This window comes from Magnolia sinica, chromosome 10 (genome assembly GCF_029962835.1).
Source record: "Magnolia sinica isolate HGM2019 chromosome 10, MsV1, whole genome shotgun sequence".
NCBI classification, from domain to species: domain Eukaryota; kingdom Viridiplantae; phylum Streptophyta; class Magnoliopsida; order Magnoliales; family Magnoliaceae; genus Magnolia; species Magnolia sinica.
Genome location: NC_080582.1, coordinates 13581041 through 13604530, shown reverse-complemented (window position 1 = coordinate 13604530; position 23490 = coordinate 13581041). Strand labels below are relative to the sequence as shown.

At 41.9% G+C, this 23490-nt stretch overlaps 1 non-coding gene across 1 annotated transcript; it reads right to left on the bottom strand.

Annotated features, from left to right (window-relative positions):
* Window positions 1–8974: 8974 nt before the first annotated feature.
* LOC131217876 (small nucleolar RNA R71) lies at window positions 8975–9081 on the bottom strand. The gene has a single exon (XR_009157462.1). It is a non-coding gene; the product is annotated as a small nucleolar RNA R71 (small nucleolar RNA).
* Between the last annotated feature and the right edge of the window lie 14409 nt (window positions 9082–23490).

Below are 23490 nucleotides of genomic sequence, written 5' to 3'. Positions count from 1 at the left end.
TACACAGACTGTCCACGTCCAGGGATGTCCCTGGACATGAAATGAAAACACAAATATGAGCTTGTTTCAAGCTCTTGGGAAGGGCCACTTTTACAGGCCTCATCTTGATGTATGTTTGTAATCTAAGCCATCCATTTCATTCCTTAGATCATTTTAGGCGTTGAGCCGAAAAATGAAGCTGATCCGAATTTCTGATGGGCCATAGCATAGCAAACAGTGTTTTCTACTGTTGAAATTCACCCTTATATTTTTATATGCTGAAACACATCGGATATTGGGCTCATTTGGACGGTCATGAGCCATAGAGTGCAATGGATGGGCTGGATTTAGCTAATGCGAGCCCCATGTATGAAAAACCCCGGGATTTTAGTTTTTTTTAAATAAAAAATAAAATAAAATAAAACATACAACAACAGCATTGCTGCTGCTGCTAGCGGGCAGACGAGCTGGGATCCACGGCCCCCAGCCGTGGGCCCCACCATGATGTGTGTATGCCATCCAAACCATTCATTAGGTGGGCCCCTGCTTGAAGTGGGCCCCCTCTAAAAATTAGCCACATCCAAAGCTCAGGTAGCCCACATCAGAGGAAATAGTGGGATTGAACGTCTGCCCTTGAAACCCCTTTTCTGGGCCACAGAAGTTTTGGATCATGATGAAATTTGTTTTTCCTATTCAGCCAGGTCCGTGTGACCTTATCAACGGTTGTATGTCAAATAAACATTGTGGTGGGCCCACGTGGGACCCACAAAGATGTATGTGTTTCGTTCCCAACCCCTCCCTGATTTATGTGTTCTATCCACATCGTCCACACTGGACGGTGTGTGTGTGTGCATTGTGTGTGTGTGTGTATTATATTAGATATAATATTATATTATATTATATATAATATTATATATATTATATATATTATATGTAGATTATATATTATGTTATATATAATATATACTTGATGATGGGCCTTCATGTGGACCCCCACCATGATGCATGTGATGCATCCAAGCCATCCAGCCCCTTTGAAAGCTCATTTGATGGCATGAGCTAAAGATTGAGCCAGATCCATAGTTCATGTGGACCCTACCCTTGATGCATGTGTTGCATCCAAACCGTCCAACCACTTGGCGAGCTTGTCTTAACAGGCTTGAGACTAATAATGAGTCAGATCTAAGGCTCAAGTGGACCCCATCATTGAAAATAGTGGGGACAGTGACATCCACCGTTCAAACTTCTTAGGAGCCACATTAGCTTCCAATTAAGCTTATATTTTGCTTTCACTCCATCTAGCTCTATGTTAACTTATGAATTGGTTGGATCTCAAACACATCACGGTGGGCCACTCTGTGATATAAGCATCCATTGAGACCCACTTTGATGTGTTTTGTGGCCATCTGTGAGGCCCACCTTGATGTACTTTATGGCCCATCTGTTAGGCCCACTTTGATGTATTTTTGTGGCCCAATCGAGGGGCCCACTTTGATATACATGTGACTCATCAAGATGTATCTTTGACCCATGAGCGGGGCCCACCTGTTGCACGTTTTGAGGCCCAGGTACAGGACCCACCTATCATGTATTTTGGAGCCCATAGGTGAAGGCCCATTGTGATGTATTAGGGCCCATGGGTTGAAGACCATTGTGATGTAATTGGAGGCCCATGGGTTAAGGCCCATTTGAGGAGGCCCACCATGATATTTATGAGGCCCATTTGATGTATTGGAGGCCCATGGGTCGAGGCCTAATGGGATGTACATAAGGCCCATTGTAATGTGATTTCACCATGGTTTATGTAATGATGTTTATGGCGGGTCGTGCCTAGGGAGCAATGTTGATTTGACATCCACATTGTAAGGATGATGTTGGTTAAATGTCCGCATTGTCGCTCTCCTTAAGGCCCATTGATAGGCCCATACTTGTACGTGTAAGCCGTCTAGACCCATCTTCGTTGCGAGGATAGTTCATCACTTTATAACATGCTTAATATAATTTCATGCATCATGCCATACGCATCATATGTATGCTTGATATGAGGAATGTTTGATCATAGCATAAGCCGTTGGGCTGAGACATTTATGGGACTCCTTATGAGACGGAGCGCACCACATGAGCGCATGGTACGCGTGAGATTGCTGTATGATTGTACGATATAACTCATGCATCTCGCATATATGTGACTTGATCATTGTACGCCCTAGCGACATCAGAGCCATAGCCTCCACAGGCACATCATGGATGGCTAAATGGGACACCGAAAATACTTAGTTCTAGCATAGTGGGCACTTAGGATGTCCTTGAGTGAAAATCTCAGAATCTTCTAGGCCAGGAGGTGCCCCAACGTCTAAACCGAGTGGAACATGAGTGCCCGAGTGCCAAATACTAGTAGGTCACGTTTTTCACTGTGTCGTGGTTAGTTGTTAGGGGGTGTGACCTTATCCGCCCGAGTGAGGGGGCTATAAGCTAGGCTGAGTATGACCAGCTCGTAAATGGGTCTGCTATCGACGAGTCGAGTAGGTATTGGCAGACTACTGGTCAGACGGATAGTGAGGTCTATTCCGCTCACTGGGCTATGCAGTTAGGGAGGAGGCAGTCGGTGTCGAGTGTAATAGACCTCGGTGATTTTCTCAGAGAGAAACCGTACTGATATGTGGACTTATTGAGCAGGAATTACATATCCATTCATTTATTCATTCACTATCCACTCGGGCTGGTGGTGTGTAACTATTTGTTACGTGTACCTTCACATGGCCAGGATTTCGGTTCGGCACGTAACTAACCTGAGATCAAGAGTTTATCATATTGAGTAAGACTATCTAAATTTAGGTATGGGACTGGTTTGGATAGAAGTCCCTTGTGGTGGACCCCATAGCCTGTGATACTACATACTATCATCCCGACTTCACATTCCAGCATGGTTATTTCATTCACACCGCATATTACATTGCATCTACAGTACTTAGCATTTTTTGCTACTATATTTTTACACTTATATAGCCTAAATGAGATTGATGGTATTCATGGATCGTCAGGATTTGCATATTACATTGCATCCTCAGCATCTGTTATTGTCTTTTTATGTTTCGCATTGCATGGCCTTGGTATGGTTGATAACATTCATGTCTTGCATCACATAGCTTTGGTACAGCTGATAGCATTCATGGACTTACCGCACATTTCTGCATTACTCTAATATTGTATGATTCATGATCTTGTCAGTATTTCTACTTATTCCGATAGTGTATGATTTATGGGCTTTATTATATACTTGGCACTTACCTTACACACACTTTCACCACCGCACGATAGATGCGTGCAGGTGGCATTAGGTTGCAGCAGCATTGAGCTTGGAGAGTGCAGCGATCTTCTGGAGTTTTAATTTTCGACATATGTATTTTCCTTTTAGCATTATATTCAAATATTTATATTAGTGGATATGTGATGATGATGTTGCCTTTGTGATTTGGGTAAACTTGTGGTTATGCTCCATACAAAAAAAATTATACTGAAAATCCTCCTTGTAGGATCCCAGGATCGGAATCTGGTGCATGCGCGCTGAGAGACGAGAATGGGGTATTATAGAGACTGTCAGTACCGATTCGGCGATCGAAAATTTTGTGAGCCCAGTTTCTGAGTTTGGGGCGTGACAGAAGTTGGTATCAGATCATAACTTTGGAATACCTGAAGATAACATCACATATCTACTAATAGTTAACCTTCACCCTTTGATTATTGAAAACTTAGAATGATTAGATCCCCGAGTTCAAATAACTTAGAGATTTTCTGATATAGCTCCCTATTGTTGAGATTGTGAGGCAGCATAGTTTCGATCGCTTCTGATCCAGGATCCGAGGTTCAGTGGGATCATCATAGTGCTGATGAGGCGTCTTGGGAGTAAGAGGCTAATATTCGTGGGCGTTGTCCCCATCTCTTAGGTGTTTGATGATTATATGTATAACGATAGGATTTCCCTCCCTTATGAACTCTATATTGGTTGTGTAGTGTTTTAAATTTTGAGGATGAAATTTTTATTAGGTGGGGAGAGCTGTAAGACCCGTATCCTAGTCCATACTGTTCCGTCGATTCCCGTGATCCTTCTCGGTGAATTTTGACAACTTGCGACGTATAATCGATATTTGCGCACGACCCTAAGTCGTATCCTATAGAATTGAGTCAGCTTCATCCGAGACTTGTACTATTGCGACCGCACCGTCGCCGCGGTTCCAACGCCACGTCTTATGCATCGATCCGATACCCTAACAAGAAGATGCAGGCCGGCGTTTATTTTTAAGAAACACCGCGCGTTTACAATCCTAAAAGAATCTCTACAACATGTCCCATTAATTAATCACTCAAATCAATCAATCAATCAATCACCTCATGTCAAGTACACACACCCATGTTTTCTTTCTCCACAAGTCAAGCAACCACCAAGTCAACTCTCTCACCCTCTCTCTTACACACCTATACATGTCAAGTACACCATCACCTCACCCATCACTCACATACATCATTCTCTCTCCTTACAATCCTCTCTCCCTCTCTTTCTCAACACACAATTTCAATCACCGAAAATATGGACGTCCATGCATTCCTAAGTGAGAGAAAAGAATGAGTTTGTGTATGGCCCACTTTTTATCCCAAAAATCCATCATCCTAGCCCTTCATTTCTCACCCTCTCCATTAGAGTGAAGTACAAGGAGACCGACATTTTAATGGACCAAGAAGATCGAACGATGGGTGCTTATTAGGCTAGATCTTTCCATGTTTTGATGATGGGCCAAGCGAGGCCTACCGATTGATGGTATGGATCTCACTTGGGACCCTATATGTGGTCGATGGCCCATCTTGATTTTATTATCATTCCATGATGGGGCCATTCTCCATGGACCCCATCATGATGTTTACTTTCTAGTCTAAAAAGGAGTCATCTAGACCTTACATCTTGGTGGAGAAGGGATCTCCACCATTGATCTTTGATTTGGTGGGCCCACATGCAATGGGACCCACTTGATGTATGATTGGATGCTTGAAACGGAGGGCCCATAGTGACGGGGTCTCTCCATCACGCGTGTCCCTCTTTCTCTCTCCCTCTCTTTTTATTTATTTATTTTTGTGTATGATGATATGGCCGTGTGGCCCACTTGGATGGACCCCACTATGAAGCATGTATTGGATCCAAGTCATTTGTAGGTGAGGCCCACTTTATATGTATTGCATCCACACCATCCATCATTTGGTAGCTCACCTGAGCAAGACCTACCTTGCTATATGTGTTCTGCACAAACTGTCCACGTCTAGGGACGTCCCTGGACGTGAAATGAAAACACAAATATGAGCTTGTTTCAAGCTCTTGGGAAGGGCCACTTGTATAGTCCATAGTCCCCATCTTGATGTATGTTTGTAATCCAAGCCGTCCATTTCATTCCTTATATCATTTTAGGCGTTGAGCCAAAAAATGAAGCTGATCCGAATTTCTGATGAGCCATAGCATAGATGTTGAGGGTCAAATATTGCATATTAGACCCCATTTATTGCCTAGATTTACAAACATGATACTGTTTAATGGCCAATTTAACCGTGTTTGTGTTGCAAGGTGTATTTACGAGCTTGGACTGAAATAGGATGCTAAAAGCATGGATTTAACGTCCAGAATTCACCAAGGCAAGGGAAGGACCCCAGGGGACCAAGATCGATGGATTTACATGCCAGAGATCTGAGAAAATCGAGAAACTGAAGCTCCAGTGGCCTGAAAGTCAGCCAGAATATAAGATCACAGGGTTTTCACCATCTATTCAGCTTGAAACATCATACATGGCCTAAGGACCATAAATGAACCGCACATGTCAAATTTGGCCTATCAGATCCCTCTGGAAATGGCCCAACGGACAGATCATCCTACATATCAGTGATTTGGGCCCACCTGGTTTCTGGCTACACTTCAATTTTATAATCAACGCTTTAAATGAGGCGAAAAAATGTATGGACAGCACAAATTTCTCATAAACATCATGACCGGACCCACTAGAGGGCGTACGCGTGCACAACACACGTGCACACGCGGTGCAGCAAAACAAGGAGACGGGTCAGCGGACGGTGACCCGTCCCTTCTTCTCTCCTGCGCAGGAACCAACAGCGAACGGCCCCGTTCGCGTGGGTTTTTTCAGTAGGGCCCATTCATCATCCAAATCATCGATCTGGACCGTCCATTGTGTACAGAGGGGGGGGGTATTAACTTCACTTAGGTGACCTTTTGACGCCATGCAAGTGATTGCAAGATCCTTGCCGTTAAACGCAGGATGGACGGTGGAGTGGACAACCTCGTGGGCCATACCGATTTCACTCAAAAAACACTCCTTCCTAGATGGCGTTTTGTCCTGAAACTAATGGATGGAGTGGATTTTCCACTTTGCTTCAATAAACGGACCAACGCACGAAACAAAGTTGACTTGCGGCGACTCTGTTTCGCAACAGGAAGTTGCGGACGCTGATCTGTATTGTGGGCCATTTGAGGAGCATGGAGAGGATCGTCCCGGTCATCTGGACTGTCCATCAGGCTTAAAAGGGCCATATAAACATGGCCTAAGTGTCGGAACGACGGAATGAAGCGAAGGCGGCTGGTGATCTTCCAAACGCAGAATAGACGGTGTAACAAAATAAACTGTGGGCCACCACGGTTTTTCCCTAAATCGATCAGGTCTAAATAGTTTTCATAAGTAATCTAATGAACGGATTGGATTTTTTAAGCAACATCATCTGTGGCCCCACCGACGTCGCAGCGGAAGACTACAGCTGTCGCTGCGTATCTTACATAAAGCTTTACGCAATCCAGCTGTCCTCGCACCACTAGGAAGCCCTCCAGCTGATTCTTTCCGTGGCCTATATAAGAAAGAGAGAGCAGGGAACCAAGGGATTGAAGAGGGAAAGGGAGACGTGGAGTGCAAGACAGAGAGTTGTTAGTTTTAGTTTTATTTGTTTCTTGTTTTCTTTTTTCCTTAGTTTTGGAGTGCTTTAGCCCCCATCATGTCGGGCTAAGAGGTGAAGCTTGTAGTGTGATGAGAGACCTTTTTGCTTGTGCCTTTTGTTTAGACTGAACTGATGCTGATTTTAGTTTAATTAAGGGAATATTTTTAGTTTTTAATGGTTTGTTGTGACTAAAATTACAATGGGTCTGCGATAGTTTTAAGCATGTTCCTTTCTTTTTTATGTTTATGACGTCAGGAATCCCTGTTATTCACCATCATCTCCTGAGCATGGTCGGATGACGGTACCCTTTCTAACCTTCATATCAGGTTGTTTGGTTGCTAATTAGTTTAATTCTGTTGTTTACTTTGTCTCATGGGCATGGTTTGGTGATGGAATCCATTCTAATTCATATACCTTTCATCTCTTGAAAACTATATCATAGTAAGTTCAGTTTGATTTTCATAGTTACACCCTTTAACTAGATGAAGATGGACTCTAAGTCCAGTTGAGTTCCTGAAGCAGGCATAAGATCTCCCTGATCTCTACAAGTGGATCCTCTGAATCCCTAGTTTCCTTCCTCTGAATTCCTTAAGTTTTAGATTAATATTTCACAATTATTCCTTAATTATATACGATTTAGATTTCATCTTAATCTATTTCTAGTTCTACTTAGTTTCAAACTACGTACAGGTTTTAGTCCCTTGGGATTCGACCTCGGTCTCACCGAGTTTATTACTACATCACAACCCTATACTTAGGGAGTGAACAAGTTTTTAGCGCCGTTGCCGGGGATTGACGATTACGTTTTTCTAAGATTAATTAGTTTTAGAATTAATTTAATATTAGGATTTTTTAATTTTAGGTTAGAATTTTTTCTGTTTTTAGAAACTAATCTGTTTTCATGTTTTGTAGGATTTTGAGATAAGTTTCTAAATTGGTAATTTCTTTCTTAATTTCTTCCTTGTTATTTCTAGATTAGGATTTGTTTTCTTTTTTTTTTTTAGCAAGTTTCTAATTCTAATTCTTTTAGAATCTAACTTTGTTTCCTAATTTATTTTTAGAAATTTTCTACTTATAGACTTTTTGTTTAGAAACTAACCTTCCTATTTTGTAGGCTTTTAAGATAGAAATTTCTAATTCGGTAAGCTCTTTCTCTACTTTCTATTTTTCAGATCTCTTTTAATAACTTACTTTCTAGTTTAGGACTTTCCTAATTTATTTTAGAAATTTTCACTTTCTTTTAGGAATTTCTTCTTTTAGAAACTAGTTTACTTCTATCTTTCTTTTTAAGGATTTTCTAATTTTAGACCTTCTCTTTAGAAACTGACTTGTTTTGTTTTCTTTTGCAGGTTTTTAACTTAGGGACTCCAATTTGGTAACTCCTTTCCAACCCTCTCTTTCTTTCTATTTCTTTTCCTTTCTTAGGATTAAGTTTCGAATTTGATTGAGGGCTGCGAGTGTTTCATGCCCAAGTGGGCCCGTGATAACACTCGACATCTCTTGACTGAAGGAGGATTGTTGAGGGGTTAACTATCCATCGCAGGACTAAACATCACTCAAAATCTCCTGAGTTAATTGAAGTGATGGCTGAAAACCAACCTCTTCTACCCCAACCTAGGGTGGAGGACATTCAGGATGAGAATGAGGTGCATCAAGCACCCCCGACTCGAACTTTACGAGATTATTTACAACCAGCGGGGGTGAGTACGCCCTCATGCATGATTTTTCCTGAAAATAAAGGACATAGACATCAAGCCAGGGGTTATCCAACTCCTTCCTAAGTTCCATGGGCTTGAATCTAAAGAACCATATCTACATTTGAAAGAGTTTGATGAGATCATAGCCACTTTATATTTTCAAAATGTGTCTGAGGACACAGTCAGGCTGAAACTCTTTCCTTTTTCCTTGAAGGAGAAGGCTAAGACGTTGTTACATTCACTACGTCCTAAATCCATTGGCACATGGAATGATATGCAGAGGGAATTTATAAAGAAATTTTTTTCCACATCATAAAATGATTACCCTTAGAAAAGCAATCATGAACTTCACCCAAAAGGATGATGAAACATTTTACTAATGTTGGGAAAGGTTCAAGGATTTGGTCAGTTCATACCCACAATACGGCTTTGAAACGTGGCGCATTACAAATTTTTTTTACAATGGATTGACATCTTCTATGCGTCAAATGATCGAGACAATGTGTAATGGAGAATTCATTAATAAAAATGTCGACGAGGTATGGGATTACCTCGATAGTCTTGCTGAAAAAACACAATCATGGGACTATTACCCAAAATCGAACACCACGTCTAGGCCGACTCAATCTAAGGAGAAAGGTGGTTTGTATCTCTTGAAAGAGGAGGATGATCTCAAGTATAAAGTGACTACGCTCATAAGAAAATTTGAGGCCATGGAAGGAAAGAAGGATAAGGTTAATGAAAGTGTTTGCGGCATCTGTGATTGCAACATTCATACAACTGAAAATTATCCTACAATACCTGCCTTTCGAGAAGTGTTGAATGAACAATCCAATGCCGTAAATACTTATCAAAGACCTTTCAATGGACCGACCTCTAACACGTACAATCTTGGTTGGAAAAATCATCCAAATTTTAGTTGGAGGAATGGACAAACTGCTACCCCTCAAGGTTTCTTCAATCAAAATCCAAATCAGGGGAAACCTCAAGAAGAACCAGCTCAAAATTCCATACAAGAGCTATCTTAGGCAATGCGAGGATTTACAGATTTTATGCAAAAGATGGATTCATGTATGACAGTTATAGAAAAAGGGATGCTTCCTACACAACCTCTCCCTAATCCTAAACCGAAGTACGAGATAAGTGATCCAAGCTCTTCAAATCAGATAGAGCACGCTAAATCTATCACCACTCTTAAGAGTGGAAAGATTATTGATAAAACCCTTCCGGTTAGGCCCAAAAAGCCTAGAGAAGCAGAAGAGGACAACAATGATGGATCTGATGATGCCCCACAAAAATTAGAACCGGAACTTCTAGAGAAGCCAGTTGCTCCGTTCCCCCAACGGTTGGTTGCACCAAAACCTCTATATAACTCTCAGGATAATCTAGAGGTGTTGAAACAAGTGAAAGTCAACATTCCTCTACTTGTTGCCGTAAAACAAATACCTTTATATGCCAAATTCCTGAAGGACTTATGCACGACCAAATGACGGCAGAGTATTCAAAAGAAGATTTTTTTAACTGAGAAAGTGAGTGTCATCGTAAAGCAAGACGTGCCACAGAAATTCAAAGATCCTGGTAGCCCAACCATATCATGTGTAATCGGGAACTATCGAATTGATCACGCACTTCTTGACTTAAGAGCGAGCGTCAATCTGATTTCCTACTTGGTATACAAACAGTTAGGTGTGAGTGAATTAAAACCCACCCTAACCACACTACAACTTGCTGATCGCTCTGTTCGTATACCAAGAGGGATAATTGAGGATGTGTTGGTCCAAGCACCCTATAAATTTTATCATCCTGGACACCGAACCCATCAATAACATGAGCACTCAGATTCCCGTCATTCTTGGTCACCCATTCCTTGCCACTTCAAATGCAATTATCAATTGCAGGAATGGTGTCATGACTATGTCTTTTGGGAATATGACATTGGAGTGAAAGATCTTTTTCAATAACGGCAGAAACTTAGAGGATGATGACGATTCCCACGACATTAACATGATTGACTCTTTCATGGAAAATACGACACCTCTGATCTTATCATCTGACCCTCTAGAGACGTGCCTAGCCCACTCTCATGATTTTAATGATGACATGATTAGGGAGACGTGTGCCTTGCTTGATAATGCACTGGTACTTGAAGTTAACCGGTGGTGGCCACAATTTGAAGAATTGCCACAAACCGATGTAGTGCCTCTACCGTCTAACCTCAAGCCGCCGAAGCTTGACCTAAAACCTTTGCCCTCTGATTTGAAATACGCATATTTAGGTCAAGATGAGACATACCCGGTGGTGATCTCTGCCCATCTGGAGAAAGAACAGGTGAGTATGCTCATATCTACTCTCATTAAGCATAAGGGAGCCCTTGGATGGACGATAGCATACCTCAAGGGAATCGACCCCTCGATTTGTACTCCACACATATATCTTGAGGATAATGCGAAGACCGCTCGGCAATCACAACGTAAACTAAATCCAAACATAAGGGAAGTGGTTAAGGCCGAGGTTCTTAAACTATTGGATGTGGGTATCATATACCCCATATCGATAGTCAATGGGTGAGTCCAACTCAGGTGGTTCCTAAGAAGTCCGGGATCACCATCGTAGCCAATGCCAATAATAAACTCGTGCCAATAAGAGTTACTACTGGTTGGAGAATGTGCATTAACTAAAAGAAGCTGAATACCGTCACGAGGAAGGACCACTTTCCTTTACCCTTCATTGATCAAATCTTGGAAAGGCTAGCTGGTCATTCCTATTACTGTTTGCTTGATGGGTATTCATCAGATTGAAATCGCCCCTGAGGACCAGGAAAAGACCACATTTACATGTCCCTACGGCACCTTTGCCTACAGAAGGATGTCATTCGGATTATGTAATGCCCCTGCCACCTTTCAGCGATGTATGATGAGTATCTTTTCTGACATGGTGGGGAAATATCTAGAGGTCATCATGGACGACTTCTCTATTTTCGGTTCATCTTTCAGCAAGTGCTTAGAGAGTCTTAAATGTGTGCTGAAAAGATGTGAAGAAAAGAACTTGGTACTTAATTGGAAGAAGTGTCATTTCATGGTTCATAAGGAAATTGTCCTTGGACATATTATCTCGTCCAAAGGAATCAAGGTGGATAAGGCAAAAATTGATCTTATCTCTAACCTACCTCCACCCAAGAACATATGGGATGTGCGATCCTTCTTAGGATACGCTGGGTTTTACAGAAGATTCATAAAGGACTTTAGTCTCATCTCTCGTTCTTTATGTAATCTACTTCAAAAGGATGCACCATACGAGTGGACTGAGCCATGTTAGGAAGTTTTCACTAAGCTTAAGGGCATGTTGACTAGTGCACCCATTATACAACCACCCGACTGGGGCATTCCTTTTGAACTTATGTGCAACGCGTCTGATTATGCTCTTGGGGCGGTTCTAAGCCAGAGAAAAGATAAGAAACCCTATGTTATTCATTATACGAGTAAAACTCTAAATCCTGCCCAAGTGAACTACTCGACTACGGAAAAGGAACTCTTGGCCGTAGTGTTCGCTTTGGACAAATTTCGGTCCTACTTGATCGGATCCAAGATCATTGTTTACACTGATCACGCGGCGCTCAAGTATCTTCTGTCTAAGAATGATGCTAAGCCCCACTTGATACAATGGATCCTCCTACTCCAGGAATTTGACCTAGAAATAAAAGATAAAAAGGGAGTAGAGAACATAGTGGCTGACCATCTTTCTCACCTTAATCCCTCTGATTCCCTTGAAACGACACATATCAATGACATGTTCCCTAATGAACAATTATTTAGAGTCTCCCATTCACCTTGGTTCGCTGATATTGCTAATTATCTTGCCACAGGTTCCATACCGACACATTGGACTACGCAAGATAAGAAGAAATTTTTCACCGAGGTGCATAACTTTTTCTGGGATGATTCATATTTATTTAAATATTGCCCAGACCAAATCTTAAGGAGATGTGTGCCAGACAATAAGCATCAGAGTGTCATCTCCTTCTGTCACTCACAGGCCTATGGTGGTCACTTTTTTGCTACAAAACTACAGCCAAGATTTTGCAGTGTGGCTTCTATTAGCCCATTATATTCAGGGACACTCATGAGTTTTGTAAGGCTTGTGAGCGTTGTCAGAAATTGGGAGCATTGTCTTGTCGAAATATGATGCCTTTAAATCCCATCCTTATCATAGAAGCATTTGATTGCTGGGGCATTGATTTCATGGGACCTTTCCCCCAATCCTTTAGAAATTTGTATATTTTGCTCGCCGTAGATTATGTCACTAAATGGGTCGAAGCAATTCCGTGCTGAAACAATGACCATCGCACAGTCATTAAATTTTTAAAAGAGAACATCCTTTCGCGGTTCGGAACGTCTCGAGCCATCATTAGTGATGGGGGTTCACACTTTTGTAATAGACCATTCGAGAGCCTAATGAAGAAATACGGTATCTCTCATAAGGTGAGTACCCCATACCATCCACAGACAAGTGGACAAGCTGAGATTTCTAATAGGGAGATCAAACATATCCTGGAGAAAACGGTTAACCCTGATCGTAAGGATTGGTCAACCCGATTAACCGATGCCTTATGGGCGTACCGTACTGCTTTTAAAACCCCTATTGGAACGTCTCCATTTAGACTCGTCTATGGGAAGGCTTGTCACTTGCCTGTGGAGTTGGAACATAAAGCATACTAGGCAATCAAAAATCTGAATTTCAATCTGGACAACGCTGGCTCGCCACGCAAACTGCAGTTGAATGAACTTGAAGAAATCCGAAATGACGCATACGAGAATTCGAGAATTTACAAGGACAGGATGAAGGCGTTTCATGATCAACATATTCTGTGGAAATCATTCACACCAGATCAGAAAGTCCTTTTGTATGATTCTCGATTACATCTCTTTCCGGGTAAGCTTCGATCTCGTTGGACCGGCCCTTACATTGTGGTTACTGCTTATCCTCATGGAGCCGTCGAGATAAGAGATCCCAACAATGGCAAGGAGTTTAAAGTAAATGGACATTGATTAAAATCATTTGTCGAGAAATTTGATTCAGATGACGTGTCCATGACTATGACTACTCCTATTTACCAGGATTGATCTCCTAGTCTGATGGAGGTATAGGTAGGTTTATTGCTTTCATAGGACTAAGATAGTTTGCTTTATACATTGTTTTAGAATAGTTTGCTTTTGTTGGTTTCTCTCTTGTGCTAAGCTACTCTGATATCTTTGGAAAGCCTCGTGATTCTTTCATTCAGGTACTATCTTTCCCTCACTCCTCTTTTACTTTCACTGTCCCATGTGCATAGCATGCTTATTTCCTTTACCTTGAGGACAATGTTAATTTTTAGTTGAGGTGAGAGATTAGGTTACCTAATCAATGTTTTCTTGGTCTTGAGTAGAAATTGGGAAAAATTTTAAAATTTTTTTCTGAAACTTCTTGTGAATTCGAAGTGATTTTGACGGCCATCATTGATTTAGAAGTATAAGATACGAAGTGCTGGGGATTTACGTCTCTTGGATTTATCTGTCTGATCGATTCCACATTTGAGTTCGAATTATCAATCCATGATTAAAAGTTTTAAACATTGATTGAATCATGATATCACATGTCACATCTCGCCTACACATTAAGGTTTCAATTCGATATTGAAGGATTAACTTGGTACTTACTAAGCATGGAAGGAACCAGCCTGAGAAAATTGAAGGGATTGGGTGAATAATCTTCACCATTGGTTTGCTCCCTATATGTGAAGGTTCGATTTCCCAAGGTAGTCATTCAGAAAGGGGTGGGCAATGGTCTTCACCATAGGTTTGCTCCCTATAGGTAAAGATTTGATTCCTCTCCTTGGCGTTATTTTAATGAAATAAAAAATAAAAAATCAAAGGTTAGTTAATGAAAAGATGATCTATGAGGCAAGTTTTGGTGTAGGTTTTGATTGTCATGAATTCTCTTATTGGTTACCAATAATATCATGAAATAAAGAAGTGAACCTTAATGATAAGCCAAGATTACACTATACACTCATGGATCCTAATGTTTAGAATTTTTTTCTAATTGATGGATTAATACTTTGATCTTGATTATGAAGTCTACCGTGCACTTGAGTATAGGAGAATGTAATGCCCAACATTCATGAATCTTAGACTTCTAGTATCTAGATTGTTTTCAAAAATCACTCGAGTTCATAAAAATTGTCTTATAATTATGATTTGTTTGATCAGCTACAGGGTACACAATTCTTTTCAAAGATTGACTGTGTTGAGGGTCAAATATTGCATATTAGACCCCATTTATTGTCTAGATTTACGAACATGATACTGTTTAATGGCCAATTTAACCGTGTTTGTGTTGCAAGGTGTATTTACGAGCTTGGACTAAAATAGGATGCTAAAATCATGGATTTAACGTCCAAAATTCACCAAGGCAAGGGAAGGACCCCAGGGGACCAAGACCGATGGATTTACATGCCAGAGATCCGAGAAAATCGAGAAACTGAAGCTTTAGTGGCCTGAAAGTCAACCAAAATGCAAGATCACAGGGTTTCCACCATCTGTTTAGCTTGAAACATCATACAAGGCCTGAGGACCATAAATGAACCGTACATGTCAAATTTGGCCCATCAGATCCCTCCGGAAATGGCCCAACGAACAAATCATCCTACATATCAGTGATTTGAGGCCCACTTGGTTTCTGGCTACACTTCAATTTTGTAATCAACGATTTAAATGAGGCAAAAAAATGTATGGACGGCACAGATTTCTCATAAACATCATGACAGGACCCACTAGAGGGCGTACGCGTGCACAACACACGTGCACACGCAGTGCAGCAAAACAAGGAGACGGGTCAGCGGACGATGACCCGTCCCTTCTCTCCTGCGCAGGAACCAACAGCGAACGACCCCGTCCGCGTGGGTTTTTCCAGTAGGGCCCATTCATCATCCAAATCATCGATCTGGACCGTCCATTGTGTACAGAGGGGGGGGGGGGGGGGGGGTATTAACTTCACCTAGGTGACCTTTTGACGCCATGCAAGTGATTGCAAGATCCTTGCCGTTAAACGCAGGATGGACGGTGGAGTGGACAACCTCATAAGCCATACCGATTTCACTCAAAAAACGCTCCTTCCCGGATGGCGTTTTGTCCTGAAACCAATAGACGGAGTGGATTTTCCACTTTGCTTCAATAAACGGACGAACACACGAAACATAGTCGACTTGCGGTGATTCTGTTTCGCAACAGGAAGCTACAGACGCTGATCTGTATTGTGGGCCGTTTGAGGAGCATGGAGAGGATCGTCCCGGGCATCTGGACTGTTCATCAAGCTTAAAAGGGCCATATAAATATGGCCTAAGTGTCGGAACGATGGAATGAGGCGAAGGTAGCTGTTGATCTTCCAAACGCAGAATAGACAGTGTAACAAAATAAACTGTGGGCCACCATGGTTTTTCCCTAAATCGATTAGGTCTGAATAGTTTTTCATAAGTAATCTAATGAACGGATTGGATTTTTTCGAGCAACATCATCTGTGGCCCCACTGACGTCGCAGCAGAAGACTATAGTTGTCGCTGCGTATCTTGCGTAAAACTTTACGCAATCTAGCTGTCCTTGCACCGCCAGGAAGCCCTCCAGCTGATTCTTTCCGTGGCCTATATAAGAAAGAGAGAGCAGGGAACCGGGGGATCGAAGAGGGGAAGGGAGACGTGGAGTGCAAGACAGAGAGTTGTTAGTTTTAGTTTCATTTGTTTCTTGTTTTCTTTTTTCCTTAATTTTGGAGTGCTTTAGCCCCCATCATATCGGGCTAAACCTCTTAGCTAGGGCTAAAAGGTGAAGCTTGTAGCGTGATGAGAGACCTTTTTGCTTGTGCCTTTTGTTTAGACTGAACTGATGCTAATTTTAGTTTAATTAAGGGAATGTTTTTAGTTTTTAATGGTTTGTTGTGAATAAAATTACAATGGGTCTGCGATAGCTTTAAGCATGTTCCTTTCCTTTTTATGTTTATGACGTCAGGAATCCCTGTTATTCACCATCGTCTCCTGGGCATGGTCGGATGACGGTACCCTTCCTAACCTTCATATCAGGTTGTTTGGTTGCTAATTAGTTTAATTATGTTGTTTACTTTGTCTCCTGGGCATGGTTTGGTGATGGAATCCATTCTAATTCATATACCTTTCATCTCTTGAAAACTATATCACAGTAAGTTCAGTTTGATTTTCATGGTTACACCCTTCAACTGGATGAAGATGGACTCTAAGTCCAATTGAGTTCTTGAAGCAGGCATAAGATCTCCCTGATCTCTACAAGTGGATCCTTTGAATTCCTAGTTTCCTTCCTCTGAATTCCTTAAGTTTTAGATTAATATTTCACAATTATTCCTCAATTATATAAGATTTAGATTTAATCTTAATCTATTTCTAGTTCTACTTAGTTTCAAACTACGTACAGGTTTTAGTCCATTGGGATTCGACCTCGGTCTCACCGAGTTTATTACTACATCACAACCCTATACTTGGGGAGTGAACAATAGCAAACAGTGTTTTCTACCGTTGAAATTCACCCTAATATTTTTATACGCCGAAACATATCGGATATTGGGCTCGTTTGGACGGTCATGAGCCATAGAGTGCAATGGATGGGCTGGATTTAGCTGATGCGGGCCCCATGTATGAAAAACCCTGGGATTTCAGTTTTTCAAAAAAATAAAACATACAATAGCAGCATTGTTGCTGCTGCTGTCAAAGGCACAGGCAGCGCCTGCTGCTGGTGGGCGGACGAGCAGGGACCCACGGCCCCCAGCCGTGGGCCCCACCATGATGTGTGTATGCCATCCAAACCATTCATTAGGTGGGCCCCTGCTTGAAGTGGCCCCCCTCCAAAAATCAGCCACATCCAAAGCTCAGGTGGCCCACATCAGAGGAAACAGTGCGTTTGAACGTCTGCCCTTGAAACCCCTTTTCTGGGCCACAGAAGTTTTGGATCAAGATGAAATTTGTTTTTCCTATTCAGTCAGGTCCATGCGACCTTATCAACGGTTGGATGTCAAATAAACATTGTGGTGGGCCCATGTGGGACCCACAGAGATGTATGTGTTTCGTTCCCACCGTCCACTGATCGTGGACGGTGGAACCCCTCCCTGATTTATGTGTTCTATCCACACCGTGTGGACGGTGGGACCCACCCCCACGTGTGGGACGGTGTGTGTGTGTGTGTGCAGTGTGTGTGTGTCTATTATATTTTATATAATATTGTATATATTATATATATTATATGTAGATTAAATGTTATGTTATATATAATATATACTTGATGATGGGCCTTCATGTGGACCCCCACCAATGTGCATATGATGCATCCAAGCCATCCAGCCCCTTTGAAAGCTCATTTGATGGCATGAGCTAAAGACTGAGTCGAATCCATAGTTCATGTGGACCCCACCCTTGATGCATGTGTTGCATCCAAACCGTCCAACCACTTGGCGAGCTTGTCTTAACAGGCTTGAGACTAATAATGAGTCAGATCTAAGGCTCAAGTGGACCCCATCATTGAAAATAGTGGGGACAGTGACATCCACCGTTCAAACTTCTTAGGAGCCACATTAGCTTCCAATTAAGCTTATATTTTGCTTCTACTCCATCTAGCTCTATGTTAACTTATGAATTGGTTGGATCTCAAACACATCACGGTGGGCCACTCCGTGATATGAGCATCCATTGAGGCCCACTTTGATGTGTTTTGTGGCCATCTGTGAGGCCCACCTTGATGTACTTTATGGCCCATCTGTCAGGCCCACTTTAATGTATTTTTGTGGCCCAATCGAGGGGCCCACTTTGATATACATGTGACTCATCAGGATGTATCTTTGACCCATGAGCGGAGCCCACCTGTTGCACGTTTTGAGGCCCAGGTGCAGGGCCCACCTATCATGTATTTTGGAGCCCATGGGTGAAGGCCCATGTGATTTATTAGGGCTCATGGGTTGAAGGCCATTGTGATGTAATTGGAGGCCCATGGGTTAAGGCCCATTTGAGGAGGCCCACCTTGATATTTATGAGGCCCATTTGATGTATTGGAGGCCCATGGGTCGGGGCCCAATGGGATGTACATAAGACCCATTATAATGTGATTTCACCATGGTTTATGTAATGATGTTTACGGCGGGCCGTGCCTAGGGAGCAATGTTGGTTTGACGTCCACATTGTAAAGATGATGTTGGTTAAATGTCCGCATTATCGCTCTCCTAGGGCCCATTGATAGGCCCATACTTGTACGTGTAGGCCGTCTAGGCCCATCCTCGGCTGGAATCTTAGGTAGATACTGTTGGGATCAGGTTGGGACCAACAGAAGATGGTATGCCGACCCGGGATTATGCCGACTTGAGGTTATACCGACCTAACTCATTTGGCGAGTAGTTGAGCTTCTTTCGATGACGGGCATATCAATGGGTTTTCCAACCTGCTAACAAGAGACCGAGCTCATTCTCGTTTTCTGCTCGGTCCGAGGTCAGAGATCCGATTTTTAGTCATATCCGTCATCATCTGATTTGGTGTAGTGCACAAAGTTCCAACCTAACCTTCTTTTATTTTTTTTGTTTGTTGTCGGTCCATTTTCCCCATAACATAAGTAATTCAAATTGAACTGTCCAAATTTTAGTCCCTGTTCAGATGTATCATGAATGAAAAGTTAGGTTTATCTGATTTTCTGACTTCGTTTTGGTGGATATTTATATTGGGCGGTTTAGAATGAAAATATCCGATGGTCCTATTTCAATAATCCAGTGTCCAAAAATCAGAGGTTACGATTGCTCAACCAATCTGATTTTGGGAATGTGACTTATCGACAGAGGGCTCCACAATTTTGTTGGTTTGGATTCCAATTAATGTATCCCAATTGTACAATACACGAGAGCCTGCATATGAAGCGTTGTGCTCTGCATGAGCATCAAATAACTCTCTCTTTGAAACTGAGGTTTAATAGGCTATCTACGTGGGCCCATGATCCGAGTAGTCTGTATTGTTGGCCCATTATCAAAGGCCCACGATGGAAAATTCCAGATCCATTGGCCAATTCTAGCGATACGATTAATGGACTTTCAAACCAAAAGGCCTTAGGTACAGCCCCAAAATCAGTCTAAAGATCCTTTCCGAGCTGTGCATGGGTTAAATTGAGTCGAGCTTGGCATAGTTTGGCTTGGCTCAGCCACCCACCAACTCCACCTCGAACTTGACTCGGCTTGGTCCATGAGCTTGACTAGCTAGCTAGCTCGACTTGGTTCGATCACCAACTCGGGCCCAATCAGCCTAAATTCAAGCTTGTGCGACATTTTTTCAAAGAAATAAAATGCATTTTCATTCTTACACACTTTAAATGCAAAACAGTAACAATATACTCAATGAGCAGTATCAAGATCAAGATATGAGGATGGTCTTACAATGTAATCCATTTATTTATTTATTTATTTTTTATTATTATTATTTTATTTATTTTTTTTATTTTTTATTTTTTTTTTGTGATTTATTTCTTCAATCTTCCTTTGAATGCTCATTTTTGAAAATACCCTTATACGAGGATACTTCAAGAAATAAAACCGCATTGAGTCATTTCATCAAATACCCGATGAGCAACATCAATAGCAAAATAATCAAGTCACCGAGTCAATTCGCGTTGAGGTTCTAGTCAACTTGAGTTAAGCTCCAGCAAGCTCAAAATTTTTTCAAGCTCTAAAAACCAGCTCCACCCAATCCGAAACCAATTTCGAGTCGAGGTGAGTCAAGCTTTTTCGAATCGAGCTGAGTGAGCTGACCGATCTAACTCGACTAGTCTACAGCTCTGCCTCTAACTCATGCGCACCTTCAATTTTAACCGTCCAATAAGTGTCCATTAATCTGATGTCAATGAATTTTGGGTTTGTCACACACAAATTGGACCCATGATTAGATTCAACATTGTATGCCCAGCATAAGTTTTTTTTTTTTTTTTTTTTTTTTTAAATCAATTCCCTGAATCTGCGGACCTTTTTCCATTGCATGGACCATTTGCCATTCTTTTCTTTTTGACCAACCGTGGATTGAATGGGGCAATTTGTGCAGAACTGTCAATCCAAGATGGACCACCAGGTGAATGGTATAGATTACTGAAAGGTGAGTCTCACTTGTATGGACAGCTGGCCCAAAACAAAAACAGCGATGATTAATTCCCACCTTTTCTATTTTTCTGAACCGTTCTTTTCTATCTTTTCATTGCTTTTGCCCAAGAGCCGTCTTGTTACCTGGGTAACATCTCAGTGCGTGTTACCCTTACCGTGGGCCCCACCTTGATGATGTGTTATATATCCTTGCCGTCCATCCGTTTCTCTACCCATTTTAATTCGTGGAGCCAAAAATCAAGTAGATCTCAGGTGAACCACACAACAGAAAATAGTGGTGATTGAGTGTTTCACCATTAAAAATTCCAAAGGGACCATTGTAAGATTTTCGTAATGTTTATTTTCCATCCAACCTGTTGATAATGTCAAGAAGATCTGGATGAAGGGAAAATACATTAATCAGCTTGACCCAAAACTTTTTTCGCCCGTAAAAAGCTTTTAATGGTCATTTTTCACTCTTTCTAGTGGTGTGGTCCACTTAAAATTTGGATCTTCTTAAGATTTGGGATCTCATCCAAAATTGATATGGAAAAACAGATGTATGGCATGGATATACAACAAATACTTCAAGGTGGGCGTTACCTGGGCAACAGCTAATCCGCTTGTTTGTTTGTTGGCCATAATATAGGCCCGGGCCCAGCTCATTTATTATCAGGACTGGGCTTGAGGCCTATGCCGTACATTTAAATGGGCCTGTTATTGGGCTCGGGTCCGACCTCAATAGATAATTTCTGTACAAGTTAGGGCTAGACTAGGGCCATCAGTGGGATAGGTAGCTTCACAATCGGGCCATACCCATTCCACAGTTCTATGTCAGAGACCCAAGCCAGGACGAAAACCCAACCGGCCAGCCCGGCCCATTGGCACCCCCTAAGGCAGTGTATGATGATCCATGCACGTGCACATGGGTATACATGCATCTCAAATTAAACGGTCCATATCAAGGTTTTAAATCGGTGTATGAAAAAGTAAAAAGATTGGCACGTGTACCAGATCCAATCCATCTATCAGGGGTTTGCCACCGTCACAAATCAGATGGACTATAGTCTATCTTTAAAATATATACAGCTGAAGAAAGACTGGCTAAAGTTTTCTAAGACGTCTAGGTTTTTCTAACATTGTAGCCCAAATGATGTGTGGACCAGCCTAGTTTTTTGGTGAGAACATCTGAGCATCCGGCCCCACCTGATGGACGGGTTGGATCTTACGCCTGTGTCCTACACCAGCACATGTGGTGCCGTGTGGATGATGTTCCTTGCACGTAACAAGACGTGCGTGCTTAGCGAAAGGGGTGCAATTGTTAATCCTGTAGTCCACGGACTACTGAAATAGACTCGTAGTCCGCTAGTTTGGTCACACCGATGGTTGATCAGAACCGTTCAAGTTGTAGGTTTAAGCATCAATAGGCATTGATAATACCTATGAGTTTTTTTTTTGTTTTTTTTCTATTTATTTTTTTTTAATGATAATGATATCTTAGCAATTAGATGTATGGAATGACAATAGGACCATCCATGGCTCATCCTAACTAGAGCTGGGGATCGAGTCGGACCGAGTTATGGCTGACATGACTTGATTTGGTTTTGAAATAGGCGTGACCCGAACTCGATTCCACTCGGTACCGAGTCCAGTATGCCTAAACCGATCCAAGTTCGGATCTAGCATAGACTAATCCGAACCGAGTGTGACCCGGTCAAAAATACCTAATCGGTTCGAGTTGGCACCAATTTGGAGAGAGAGAGAGAGAGAGAGAGAGAGAGAGAGAGGGTGGTGATGGTGGTGGGTAGTTGCCGAGCTTGGAAGAGGAGGATGAGGGAGGAAGAGAGATTGGAATTAGGTCGGGTGAGTTCGGAGTCAGCATTTAGGGTTAGAAATACTTATAAATTAGGGTTTGTTTTTATTATATATATACTCAAATTCGAGTCTAGTCAGTTTCGGATTGAGTTGGGTCAGATCAAGTTTCGGATCGAGTTACTGGGTAACTCGAACTCAACTCGGTTTGAGTTTGAATTGGGCGAAGCCTACTCGGTTCGGACTGACTCACCCATTCAGTTTGGGTCGAGTCGAGTTTGAACGAGTCGGACGAGTCGACTCATCCGGTGCCCAGCTCTAATCCTAACTCCTTAAGTGGGTCTTACACCATGCCTATGGCTGTCAATTGGTGAGGGTTAGGGTTATCATGGGCCCGGATTCTGAATTATCCGAGCCGTTCCATTTTAAAATTTCATTTTCTAGGCTTAGATGATGATGACCCTATTATTTTTTAGGTCCAGCCTACATACACGTGATCCAGTAGACTGATATTAGTTTAACTTCAGCAGTCCACGGTTTTGGAGCCGTTCGCTAATCTCTCGTGTATATAACCAGAGGAGAAAACGGATTTTTGCGATGTAATTAGTTATCATGCGTAGAGAACATATATGTGACATGTCTGTTGTTAATAGAAGCTTGATTGACCGAAGAGGGTGTCTTCTTATCTTTGCCACCTACTAATTGATGGAGCTTTCAATTTCTTTTTAAGGTGGAAAGAGAGGGGACTGAGACCCCTAAATTTATGGAAGCGGAGTAAACTCTGTGGGGTCCACCATGATTTATGTATTTTATCCACTCCTTTCATCCATTTTATTAGATAATTGAATAGCTTGGGCTCAAAAATTAAGCATATCCAAAACTC